This window comes from Sinocyclocheilus anshuiensis, unplaced genomic scaffold (genome assembly GCF_001515605.1).
Source record: "Sinocyclocheilus anshuiensis isolate Anshui unplaced genomic scaffold, SAMN03320099.WGS_v1.1 scaffold464, whole genome shotgun sequence".
NCBI classification, from domain to species: Eukaryota; Metazoa; Chordata; class Actinopteri; order Cypriniformes; family Cyprinidae; genus Sinocyclocheilus; species Sinocyclocheilus anshuiensis.
This window is the reverse complement of record NW_015555731.1, coordinates 94,020-104,786: the sequence shown is the minus strand read 5'-3', so window position 1 is coordinate 104,786 and position 10,767 is coordinate 94,020. Positions and strand designations below refer to the sequence as shown.

General features: G+C 39.4%; 1 pseudogene; it reads left to right on the top strand.

The window, feature by feature from the left end:
- The first annotated feature begins 2,647 nt into the window (after positions 1-2,647).
- LOC107672891 (interferon-induced very large GTPase 1-like) lies at positions 2,648-10,547 on the top strand (annotated as a pseudogene).
- Positions 10,548-10,767: the final 220 nt, after the last annotated feature.

The window sequence follows — 10,767 nt, the reverse complement described above, 5'->3', positions numbered from 1 at the left end:
GCGTTACAGTTCTCAAGCAATGGGGGAGAAAAAAAAGATCTTTCTGAAGTTCAAAAGCATGAAATTAAAGTGCAATGTCACACAAAAGCCATGAGCACAGAATAATTTAGAGCACAGAAAAATTCAGTCAAATAAAGGCTTAATAAGGAAGGTTTTTGTCAAACAATATAGTTGTATAAAAAGGCCAGCTATAAAAAAAAAATCCACTGTTGAGCAGCAAGCAGGTATTTGAAGCTGCTGGTATCTCTACATGCAGGCTGCCACTTGAGCCCTAAACAAAGCTCACAGAGAGAAACCTTTACAGCGGGTGGAGAAATAAAACTATTTTATTCAATTTATTTGTATTATGAAGACAGATGAGCAAAGAGTGAGTGACAGAAGCATCAGTGTGTTTTGTAAGACATGTTCTTCTCATGAATGAGACACCCAAAGAACCTCTGACTGCAAACAGACAAGCTTCAGTCCTGCTTATCTTATGATTACAGAACACTAACAATATCACACGAAAAATAAAAATAAATGGACCAGGCTCAACCCTGCTTAGCTTCAGTGGGCAACCAGTCTTGGGCTGCAGAGTGATATGGCTGTGGTCTAAAAACAAAAACAAAAACAAAAACACAGATTACGCATGCAGCAAAACAGAACTGCTCCAACAGCAGCAGCAATGAGAAAAACACTGCTGCTCACATAGACGAGTTTTGACATGCTCACATACTGCTTCTGATATGACCCCTGTTCCAATCATTCTCCATTCTGCTCATGTCCGTTACTGATCCAACCACGATCTTTAAGGCCTTTACTGGCCAGCCACGCAGTGGAGTACTTTGATGCATGTGATGGAGCGTTGTCTTGCATAAAAATCAAAGTCTTCTTGAAAGATGCAGACTTTTTCCTGTACCACTGCTTGAAGAAAGTGTCTTCTAAAAATTGGCAGTAGGTCTGAGAGTTGATTTTGAGTCCATTTTCAACCCGAAAAGGTCCAACTAGCTCATCTTTAATAATACCTGCCCATACCAGTACCCCACCTCCACCTTGCTGGCGTCTGAGTCGAAGTGGAGATGTGTCCGTTACTGATCCAACCACGGGCCCATCCATCTGGTCCGTCAAGAGTCACTCTCATCTCATCGGTCCACAAAACCTTTGAAAAATCTGTCTTCAGATATTTCTAGGCCCATTCTTGACGTTTCAACTTATGTGTCTTGTTCAGAGGTGGTCGGGTTTCAGCCTTTCTTACCTTGGCCATGTCTCTGAGAACTGAACACCTCCTACTTCTTGACACTCCAGGTAGGTTGCAGTTGTGGAATATGGCAGCACTGGAGGATAATGGGTTCCTGGTAGCTTCATGTTTGATTCTTCTCAAATCTTTGGCGGTTAATTTGCGTCTTTTCTTCTCGACACGTTTCTTGCGACCCTGTTGACTATTTGCTACAAAACGTTTGATGGTTCTGTGATCACGCCCCAATATCTTAGATATTTCAAGAGTGCTGCATCCCTGTGAAAGACTTTTTACAATTTTTGACTTTTCAGAGTCAGTTAAATCTCTTTTTTGGCCCATTTTTCCTGAGGAGAAGAATCTGCCTAATAATTATGCACACCTTGATATAGGGTGTTGATCTCCTTAGGCCACACCCTCCCTCGTTACACAAATACACATCACCTGATATGCATTAAATCCAATAAGCATTCAAGTTTATACAGCTTGGACTTGGAAATTATGGATAAAATGATGATATGGTCAAAATCATCACTTGCCTAATAATTGTGCACACAGTGTAAAGGCTTAATAAGGAAGGTTTTTGTCAAACAATATAGTTGTATAAAAAGGCCAGCTATAAAAAAAAAAAATCCACTGTTGAGCAGCAAGCAGGTATTTGAAGCTGCTGGTATCTCTACATGCAGGCTGCCACTTGAGCCCTAAACAAAGCTCACAGAGAGAAACCTTTACAGCGGGTGGAGAAATAAAACTATTTTATTCAATTTATTTGTATTATGAAGACAGATGAGCAAAGAGTGAGTGACAGAAGCATCAGTGTGTTTTGTAAGACATGTTCTTCTCATGAATGAGACACCCAAAGAACCTCTGACTGCAAACAGACAAGCTTCAGTCCTGCTTATCTTATGATTACAGAACACTAACAATATCACACGAAAAATAAAAATAAATGAATAAACACTTCATTATGGTTATAGGACACATGATGAAGTGGAATTGACCAATGACTTTCATGTGTGCAAGTTCCCTCCTAAACGGGAGGAGTTTATCTGAATATACATAAAGTGAAAGTCTGAATCTGACCAGTTTGTGAAAGATGCTCACATATCAGCTGAAGGAAAATTATGTCAGAGACAAGTTCAACTCACCAGTAAGCTAAACTGAAGGTATAACAGAAAAGGTAAGTGAAGAATCACGCTAGAATGCATTTACAAACAGAGTTTCCAAGACTAAAATATAAATCAGTAAATAAATAACGTTAGTGACACAGTCAGCCGCTTTATTTTTCAGCCTGTGCATTTAAGACATTTGGTGCAAAGTTATTTTTATTCTTTTTGTTTTGTTGGCATGTAGGCAGCTTTTAATATGTGTGACTTCACAAACAGTAACTGTAACCTCTCTGACGTTTTCCCCCCTCATATGATTGTTTTTAGTATGGATTCAGTGGGAGTGAATGTGATAGAAACTGCAGCTCTTGGAAGACCCTTCCAGCTGGGCATGCTGTATGACTACAGAAAGGATGCATTAATACCAGGTACCACAACATAAACTTGTCACACATTAAAAATATGATTCACAGAGAAATGGTCTAATGTCATGCCAAGTAAGAGGTGTATATTGTTGTGTAATAAGGCACAAGAAACAGTCTGCTGTAAATGTAAATCTGGTTTGGGTACACACTCCCACATGTTTTGGTTCTGCACCTTGATAAGCCACTTTAGCGATAAGATTAAAGCAAAGCTTGACTTTGAATTGTATTATTGAGAAAGACCCTTGGTTTTTTTTTATGAGTAAAGAGGACAGACTGTCACGTCTACAGGTCAAGCTTGCAAGCAAATTATTATTCATAGCTCATAAATGTATACTTGTTCTGTGGATTAAAGACGTAATAAGGCACAAGAAACAGTCTGCTGTAAATGTAAATCTGGTTTGGGTACACACTCCCACATGTTTTGGTTCTGCACCTTGATAAGCCACTTTAGCGATAAGATTAAAGCAAAGCTTGACTTTGAATTGTATTATTGAGAAAGACCCTTGGTTTTTTTTTTATGAGTAAAGAGGACAGACTGTCACGTCTTCAGGTCAAGCTTGCAAGCAAATTATTATTCGTAGCTCATAAATGTATACTTGTTCTGTGGATTAAAGACACACCTCCAATTAACAGTGGACCAGTGGTACAACGAGATTTTCAAAATTCTTCCTTTAGAACGTCTTGGGGCCATTAGCAATGGGAATGAGGCTGGTCCCCATTCTTTTGTAGTCTCCCTCAGAATACATCACAAGTTTGTAAAAAAAAAGGCAGAGTATGTTTAAATTAGAAATACTAATATGCTTTCATAGGGTGCTGGAAGGTACATTCTGGATATGTTTATTTTAGTAAACTTTGTATGCAATGCATGTGTATATCATGTTATTGTGGGGGGTGTTCTTTTTTGTGTTCTTCTATTTGTGAAAACAATAAAAAGTTATTGTACAAATATATATATGACTTTCAGCTGCCGTCTAACCCAACGTCTTTTGAAGATGCTTTGAAAGTTTTCACTGATCTTCCAGAACTGCTGAAAGATAATCAAGAGCTGGCGATTCCACTGAGAGTTTGGCTTTATCCTCTGGACAAACTTCACAAAAGAGCTTCAAAACTTCATAAAGACATCAGCATGGATCTTATCATGAAGATAGAATCAGTGATTGAGAGTTTAAATACAGCTGAGATGAAATGCAGTGATCTTCTGAAAGACTCGCCTGCTCAGACATTTGCTGCATTTCATGATAAAATACTGCAAATGAAGCAAAACTGCTACATGTACAAGTTGAGGCTCATGAAGAATCTCGGCTCTTTGCTGCCAAACATCCGTGGAGAAGTGATGAAGGAAACCGCACTGATTGATCTTCTACAAGAACATGACACATCTCCATTCAGAAGAAGTGATCTTTCAGAATGGCTGAAAGAGAGAGAAAGAGAGTCTTTGATCATAAAAACAGTCCTCAGACAGCTGAAGGATTATGGTGCACAGGTGGAAGTTAACACAGATGCCATCTTGATGGATCTGGAGGTTGGGAATCTGGTCAGTTACACATTCACATCACTGAACCACTCAAATGTGCTTCTTCTTCAACAAGCTGCCTATCCGAGTTCTTCAAAACAAGGAGAAACTGATGAGAAGAGCCCTGATTTCAACAAACGCCTTGGCTCACTCCTGAGATCCAAAAGTCCATGAGGAGCTATTTGGAGATATTTAAGAACTTAATTGATTCAGAAGACTGTAAACCAGCCAAGTTTATTGTGTCCTCAAAGGAAATGGAGGATAATCCTGGTTCCTGCATTGTTCTGTATGAAAATGGATGTGATAAAGCTCTTTGCTTTACTCCTCCATCCAAACCAGCCTGTCCAATCACTGAAGAGGTCAAAGGTCAGAGTGTGGTTCTGAAGGTGGTTCCTCCATCATGTCCTGCTACGGTGGGGCTCAGATTACTGTATAAACCGAAGCAGGACACAGTTTGGAGATCTGAACCTGTGCTGAAGGATCAAGACACAGTTACTCTGACTGTAAATATGGAGCGGTGGGGAAACTCAACTACACCATATACAGTGATGTGATCAGCGTTATCACAGAGGTAAGATGATCATTCATTAACCCTCATGTGGTGTTCGGGTCCTTTTTGCTCTGAAAAAAAAATATTTTTCCCGAAAATACTAGTTAATGTTATCGCATTGGACTGAAATTTTGTGACTTTGTTCACAAAGGGTATAACTACTTCTAAATTTTTTTTTAATAATTTTCATACTTTTCTGGAGGAGATTTTTCACCTTGTTACACCCGTGTTGTTACAGAGCAAAAAGGACCCGGCCTCAAACAAATGCTTATAAATCACTCATTATGCTATATTATCAACAAAGATTGGATTCAATCTTTTTGTCAACTTCTTATCTTTCATTTAGGACTGGTTTTGTATTTATATTTGCTTCTGATTAATCGTAGGCCTCGTTTATCTGAGAGTAGGCACCTCATTTTTTGAGTGAAAAAAGCATTATTTATGAATAAGTTTCACAATATTAAATAAAAATAGCAATTTTTTGAGGGAGTACCCTTTTTGCTCTGTAACCTCGTAAGTGTGATAGGGTTCTGAACACAACACAAGGGTTAAATATCAGCTGGCAATAAGTACATGTTAGGTAAGAAGTATGTTAGGTAACAGAAATATTATAACTTACCCACTTAATGTCAATTTCATGATTTAATCCATTGTTCATTAGAATCAAGTGTGTGTTTTTAGCAAAATACAAAGAACCTAGTAGTTATGTAATAAATGTATTTTTTTTCTATTGAACAGAGAAAAAGCAAGAACATTGGAACAACAGGAATCAAAGTTGAAACGGTAGATAATCTATTTCACAGACTTCATCTTGAAGACAGGCACCACAATAAACTAAGACCGGTTGCAGATGTTCTTCAGATAACCGAACATTCATTACAGTCCCATGAGTCTTGTGCTGAAGAGATGCTGATTCAGATTTTAATACAAAAGCTACTGATGATGGACTACAGAGCAAGATACTTAAAAGCTAAAGAAAACAACGAGGAAGATCACACACAACAACGAGACTATGACCCATCTAAAGAGGGTGATATTTTTCACGAAATGTCTTTGTCTAATGATAGAAAAAGTCAGTCTGAGCGAATCCACCCAATGGATGTTCAGATGGCTGTGTTTCATTGTGCTGATGTTTTCCTGAGCAAGATACACTGTCATAAAACACAGGAAGAAAGACAGTGAGGAAGACAGTGCAAATTACAGTCCTGATATTCACCCGATGGATGTTCAGATGGCCGTGTTTCATTGTGCTGATGGTTTCCTGAAGCAGCTGATGGTGACTAAACTGTCCCAGTGTCAGTACGCTCTGCCTTTGCTTGTTCCTGATCCATTCACACAACAGACTGAGTTTCCCCTCTTGACATTCAGACAAATCAGCAAGAGCTGGAAGATGAGAAACAAAAACAATGAAATCATCAGTCAAACCCAGCCGATCTACAAGGCAGAAACTCCAATGGTGTTTTTCTTCAGGTTTGGCTCTGTGTCTTCATCCAAGTCTCAGCTGATGAACAGTCTGATCAATGAGAAACACAACACATTCTTCCACAGGAACTGCCCAGGCAGCAGCAGAACCAGAGTCCTGATGGATGGAGTGGTGGAGATTGCCTGGTTCTGCCCCTCTGGGAAAGACACAGATAAATTCACTGACTGTGTTGCCTTCTGTAATCTACACGGTGATGCAGGAGACCATGAGAAACAGCTGCAGATCCTCACTGAAATGGCCTCAGTCAATGTTGTTCTTCTATCACAACTTCAGAGGTATGACAGAAGCATGAAAAAACTTGATGAACTCCATAAGGGCTCAAAGCCATTTATTTGTATTTTTACTGAGGATGAAACTGCTGTAACTGTGTTGAAGGAAAAATATCGGATTGGTCTGAAAAACAGAAATCAGTCGGATGTTTCTGAAGAGCTCAGGAGAGCTATAAATGATTGTCTCTCAGAATCATCTTCCACTTTCAGACTTGAAGATGTGTCCAAACACTCAGATATCAGAGTAGATGAGGAAGTTGATGAGGACTGCAGGAGAGGAAGAGAAGCAGCACAGCAGATGATGTGTTTACTGGAGAAGAAAGATCTGAGAGGAATCAAAGAATCATTTCTGCCTCATCAGGGGAAACTGTGGCATCAGTGGAGTCAGAAGAACAAAGAACTACATCGACCTCAAGCAGATGAGATAGAAATGGACATCAGTAGAAAACAAACAGACTTGAAGACAATCCGTGAACAGCAGCACGCATCTGATATAAGTGAGTTTGTGAAGCTCTTCATTAAAGAAATGAACACAGATGCTGAACATGAAAAGATGTTTTTCATTAAATGGCTCACAATCCTCCTGGATGAATATATCTCAGCTGACCTTTCTGCTCTACATCATAAGTATAATGAAAAGTGGTCAACAGTCTTAACAATGAATGATAACAAAAATACATCTGAGCAACTGACAACTGTACAAATTGACCTTGACAGAGTATCTAAGGAACTTCAAGCTGCAGCTTTTGGTTTGGAGCACATCATGAGGGAGATCGGTCAGATCTATGAATCATGTTCATCTGTGAGGAAAATTAAGAAAGACCTGCAGGTTCACTTCTCTTCTCTCCCGAGTCTTGCAGCAGAGATGATGATCTCTGGATTTCCACTGGAGCTGATGGATGGAGATGCTGCTCATGTTCCTGTGATCTGGATCTCTGCTGTTCTAGATGAACTCATCCAGAAACTAGGAGACCAGAGAGTCTTTGTGCTGTCAGTTTTAGGGACTCAGAGCTCTGGAAATCCACCATGCTGAATGCCATGTTTGGTCTCCAGTTTGCCGTCAGTGCTGGCAGATGCACCAGAGGAGCTTTCATGCAGCTGGTCAGAGTGTCAGAAGAGATGAAAACACAGATGAAGATCGACTATATTCTGGTTATTGATACTGAGGGTCTTCGTGCTCTAGAACTGGCTGGAAGATCAACAAGACATCATGACAATGAACTGGCCACATTTGTTGTTGGTCTTGCAAATCTCACTTTGATCAACTTCTTCAGAGAAAATCCTGCTGAGATGCAGGACATTCTTCAGATTGTTGTTCAGGCCTTCATGAGGATGAAGAAGGTCAGACTGAATCCCAGTTGTGTGTTTGTGCATCAGAATGTTTCAGACATCACAGCTGGAGAGAAAAACATGGAGGGAAGGAGAAGACTGCAGATGAAACTGGATGAAATGACAAAAGTCACTGCTAAAGAGGAAGAATGTGATGCAGAATGTTTCAGTGATGTCACTGAATTTGATATACAAAATGATGTGAAGTATTTCACTCAGCTCTGGGAGGGCAGACCACCAATGGCACCACCAAACCCAAACTACTGTGAGAGCATTCAAGAACTGAAGGAAACAATTATGGCTTTTGCCTCAAAATCACATGGAATGATGCTGATAGACTTAAAAGTCTGTATTAAAGATCTCTGGGAGGCTTTACAGAAGGAACAATTTATCTTCAGCTTCAGTTTCAATGCTCTGGAGATTTCAGCCTACAGGACACTGGAGCCCGAATACAATAAGTGGTCCTGGAGTCTTCGCAGTGCCATGATGGAGACTGAGAACAAACTACACAACAAAATAGAAAATGGAACAATCCATGAAGTTGAGGAAACTGATCTTAAAAGAGAACTGAAGAAGACAAATGAAGAAGTGAAAAAATCAATGTCAGAGTTCTTTGAGAAAGTCAGAGATAAAGATAAACTGATTCAGTGGAAAGCAACATTTGACCTCAAAATTAAAGAACTTCAGGAAAACATTGTGAGGGAAACAAAGAGGAAATTAATTGAGATTCTTCAGCAGCGAGACCTCAAGAAAAATATTGATGCTCAGAGGACACATCATGAAAATTTTCTCTATGAAACGAGCAAACAACTTGCCTTAAAATTTAAAGACAAAGCAAATGATGAGGAAAGACTGAAGAAAGAGTTTGATTTGTTTTGGGAACAGAGAGTGAATAAGATCATCACAGAAATTCCTCCAATCAAAGACATTGACATAATGACAGATTTAAAACAAATCCTCAGTGACATCTATAAAAGTGCTCACCATTACAGTGAGAGCTGTGATATGTTTACTGTGTCGACCAACACAATCTGTTCAGGGAAGCCAATGATCCTGTAATATATGTTGAGAAGAAGAGAGAAGAGTACTATACCATTTTCCAGAAATACTGTCATGGAGCAACATCAGCTGCTATTTTTGGTGAGATCATCTGTCAGAAACTTGAAGAGCCCATTGAGCGGAGTGTCTACAAGAAGACTGCCAGAGATTTGGCAGATGAAATGAGAACAAACTGTGAATCACTGAATGGAAGCAGAGCAAATCTGGAGAAAGACATCCTGAAGACACTGGCAGAAGAGGAAGATTTCAACAAATACATGAACTACATTCATAATCCCAGAGATCATTTCAAGAGTTTCATCAGAGGTGAAGTCAATCGGTACATCACTGATCAGTTCAGTGTCAGTGTTTTACCCAGGATGAAGGAGAACATTGAACTCCTGCAGCAGAAGATCACGAAAGCATCTCATGAATCTACTGAACATGTTCAAGTCAACAGAGGAGATGTTGGTTTGTGGTTGAAGAATTTCACACAGCAGTTCTCAGATGAGCTGATCTTCTCTGAAAAAGACCTCAGTGGAGTGAAACATGATGATGTTGAAGTGAAACTCTTAGAAGATGTGATAGATAAAGAACTTCCTGCTATAATGTCTGAGATCAGCAGTAGATTCAACACAAAGACATTTCCAGTAAAGCTGGACTATAAATTCAGACCAGATGAGCTTCTGATTGATGACTTCTGTTGGTGCTGTTGGGCTCAGTTTCCGTTCTGCACCAACACTATAGAGAACCATGATGGAGATCACAGTGGTCAGTCGGTACATCACTGATAAGTTCAGTGTCAGTGTTTTACCCAAGATGAAGGAGAACATTAAACTCCTGCAGCAGAAGATCATGAAAGCAGCACATGTATCCACTGAACATGTTCAAGTCAACAGTGGAGATTCTGGTTTGTGGTTGAAGAGTTTCACACAGCAGCTCTCAGATGAGCTGATCTTCTCTGAAAAAGACCTCAGTGGAGTGAAACATGATGATGTTGAAGTGAAACTCTTAGAAGATGTGATAGATAAAGAACTTCCTGCTATAATGTCTGAGATCAGCAGTAGATTCAACACAAAGACATTTCCAGTAAAGCTGGACTATAAATTCAGACCAGATGAGCTTCTGATTGATGACTTCTGTTGGTGCTGTTGGGCTCAGTTTCCGTTCTGCACCAACACTATAGAGAACCATGATGGAGATCACAGTGTTGCTTTCCACAGAGTGAGAGGAACTAAAGGGTGGCATTTCTCTCAAACTCAGTATCTCTGTGCTGTTATTTGCACCAAATTAGTGGCATGTGATCAGGATTTCTATGAACCAGATGGAACGTTCCCTTTGAGAGAACATAGAAGAGCAGGAGGAGTTTATACAGACTGGAGCATCACCCCTGACCTCTCTGAACTGCCCTACTGGAAGTGGTTTGTGTGCAGATTCCAGAAAGATCTGGAGAAATATTGCAATAAAACATTTGATGGATATGGTAAGATCCCAGATGAATGGAAAAAATATTCAAAACAGGATGCTATTGAGAGTTTGGGTCAATGCATCTAATGGAGAAGATGAATGCAAATCTTCCGTCTCCTCTCAGAATCTCCTCAGATCACAGCCAGAAATTAGTTTCTATTATACATCAGTCAACACCTCAATCAACACCTCATAGAGGACAATATTCAATCTAAAAGTGTTCTGTTCTAAAGAGCAGGAAAAATCCTAAAACGATTTACATTTTCTACATTTTAATTGTAGACATTTTTATTGAAAAAATATGCAACGTCTAACTAAACTGAATTGTTTTATAGCTTTATACTTTTTTATTGATTTATTTGTAGTTGTTGTTG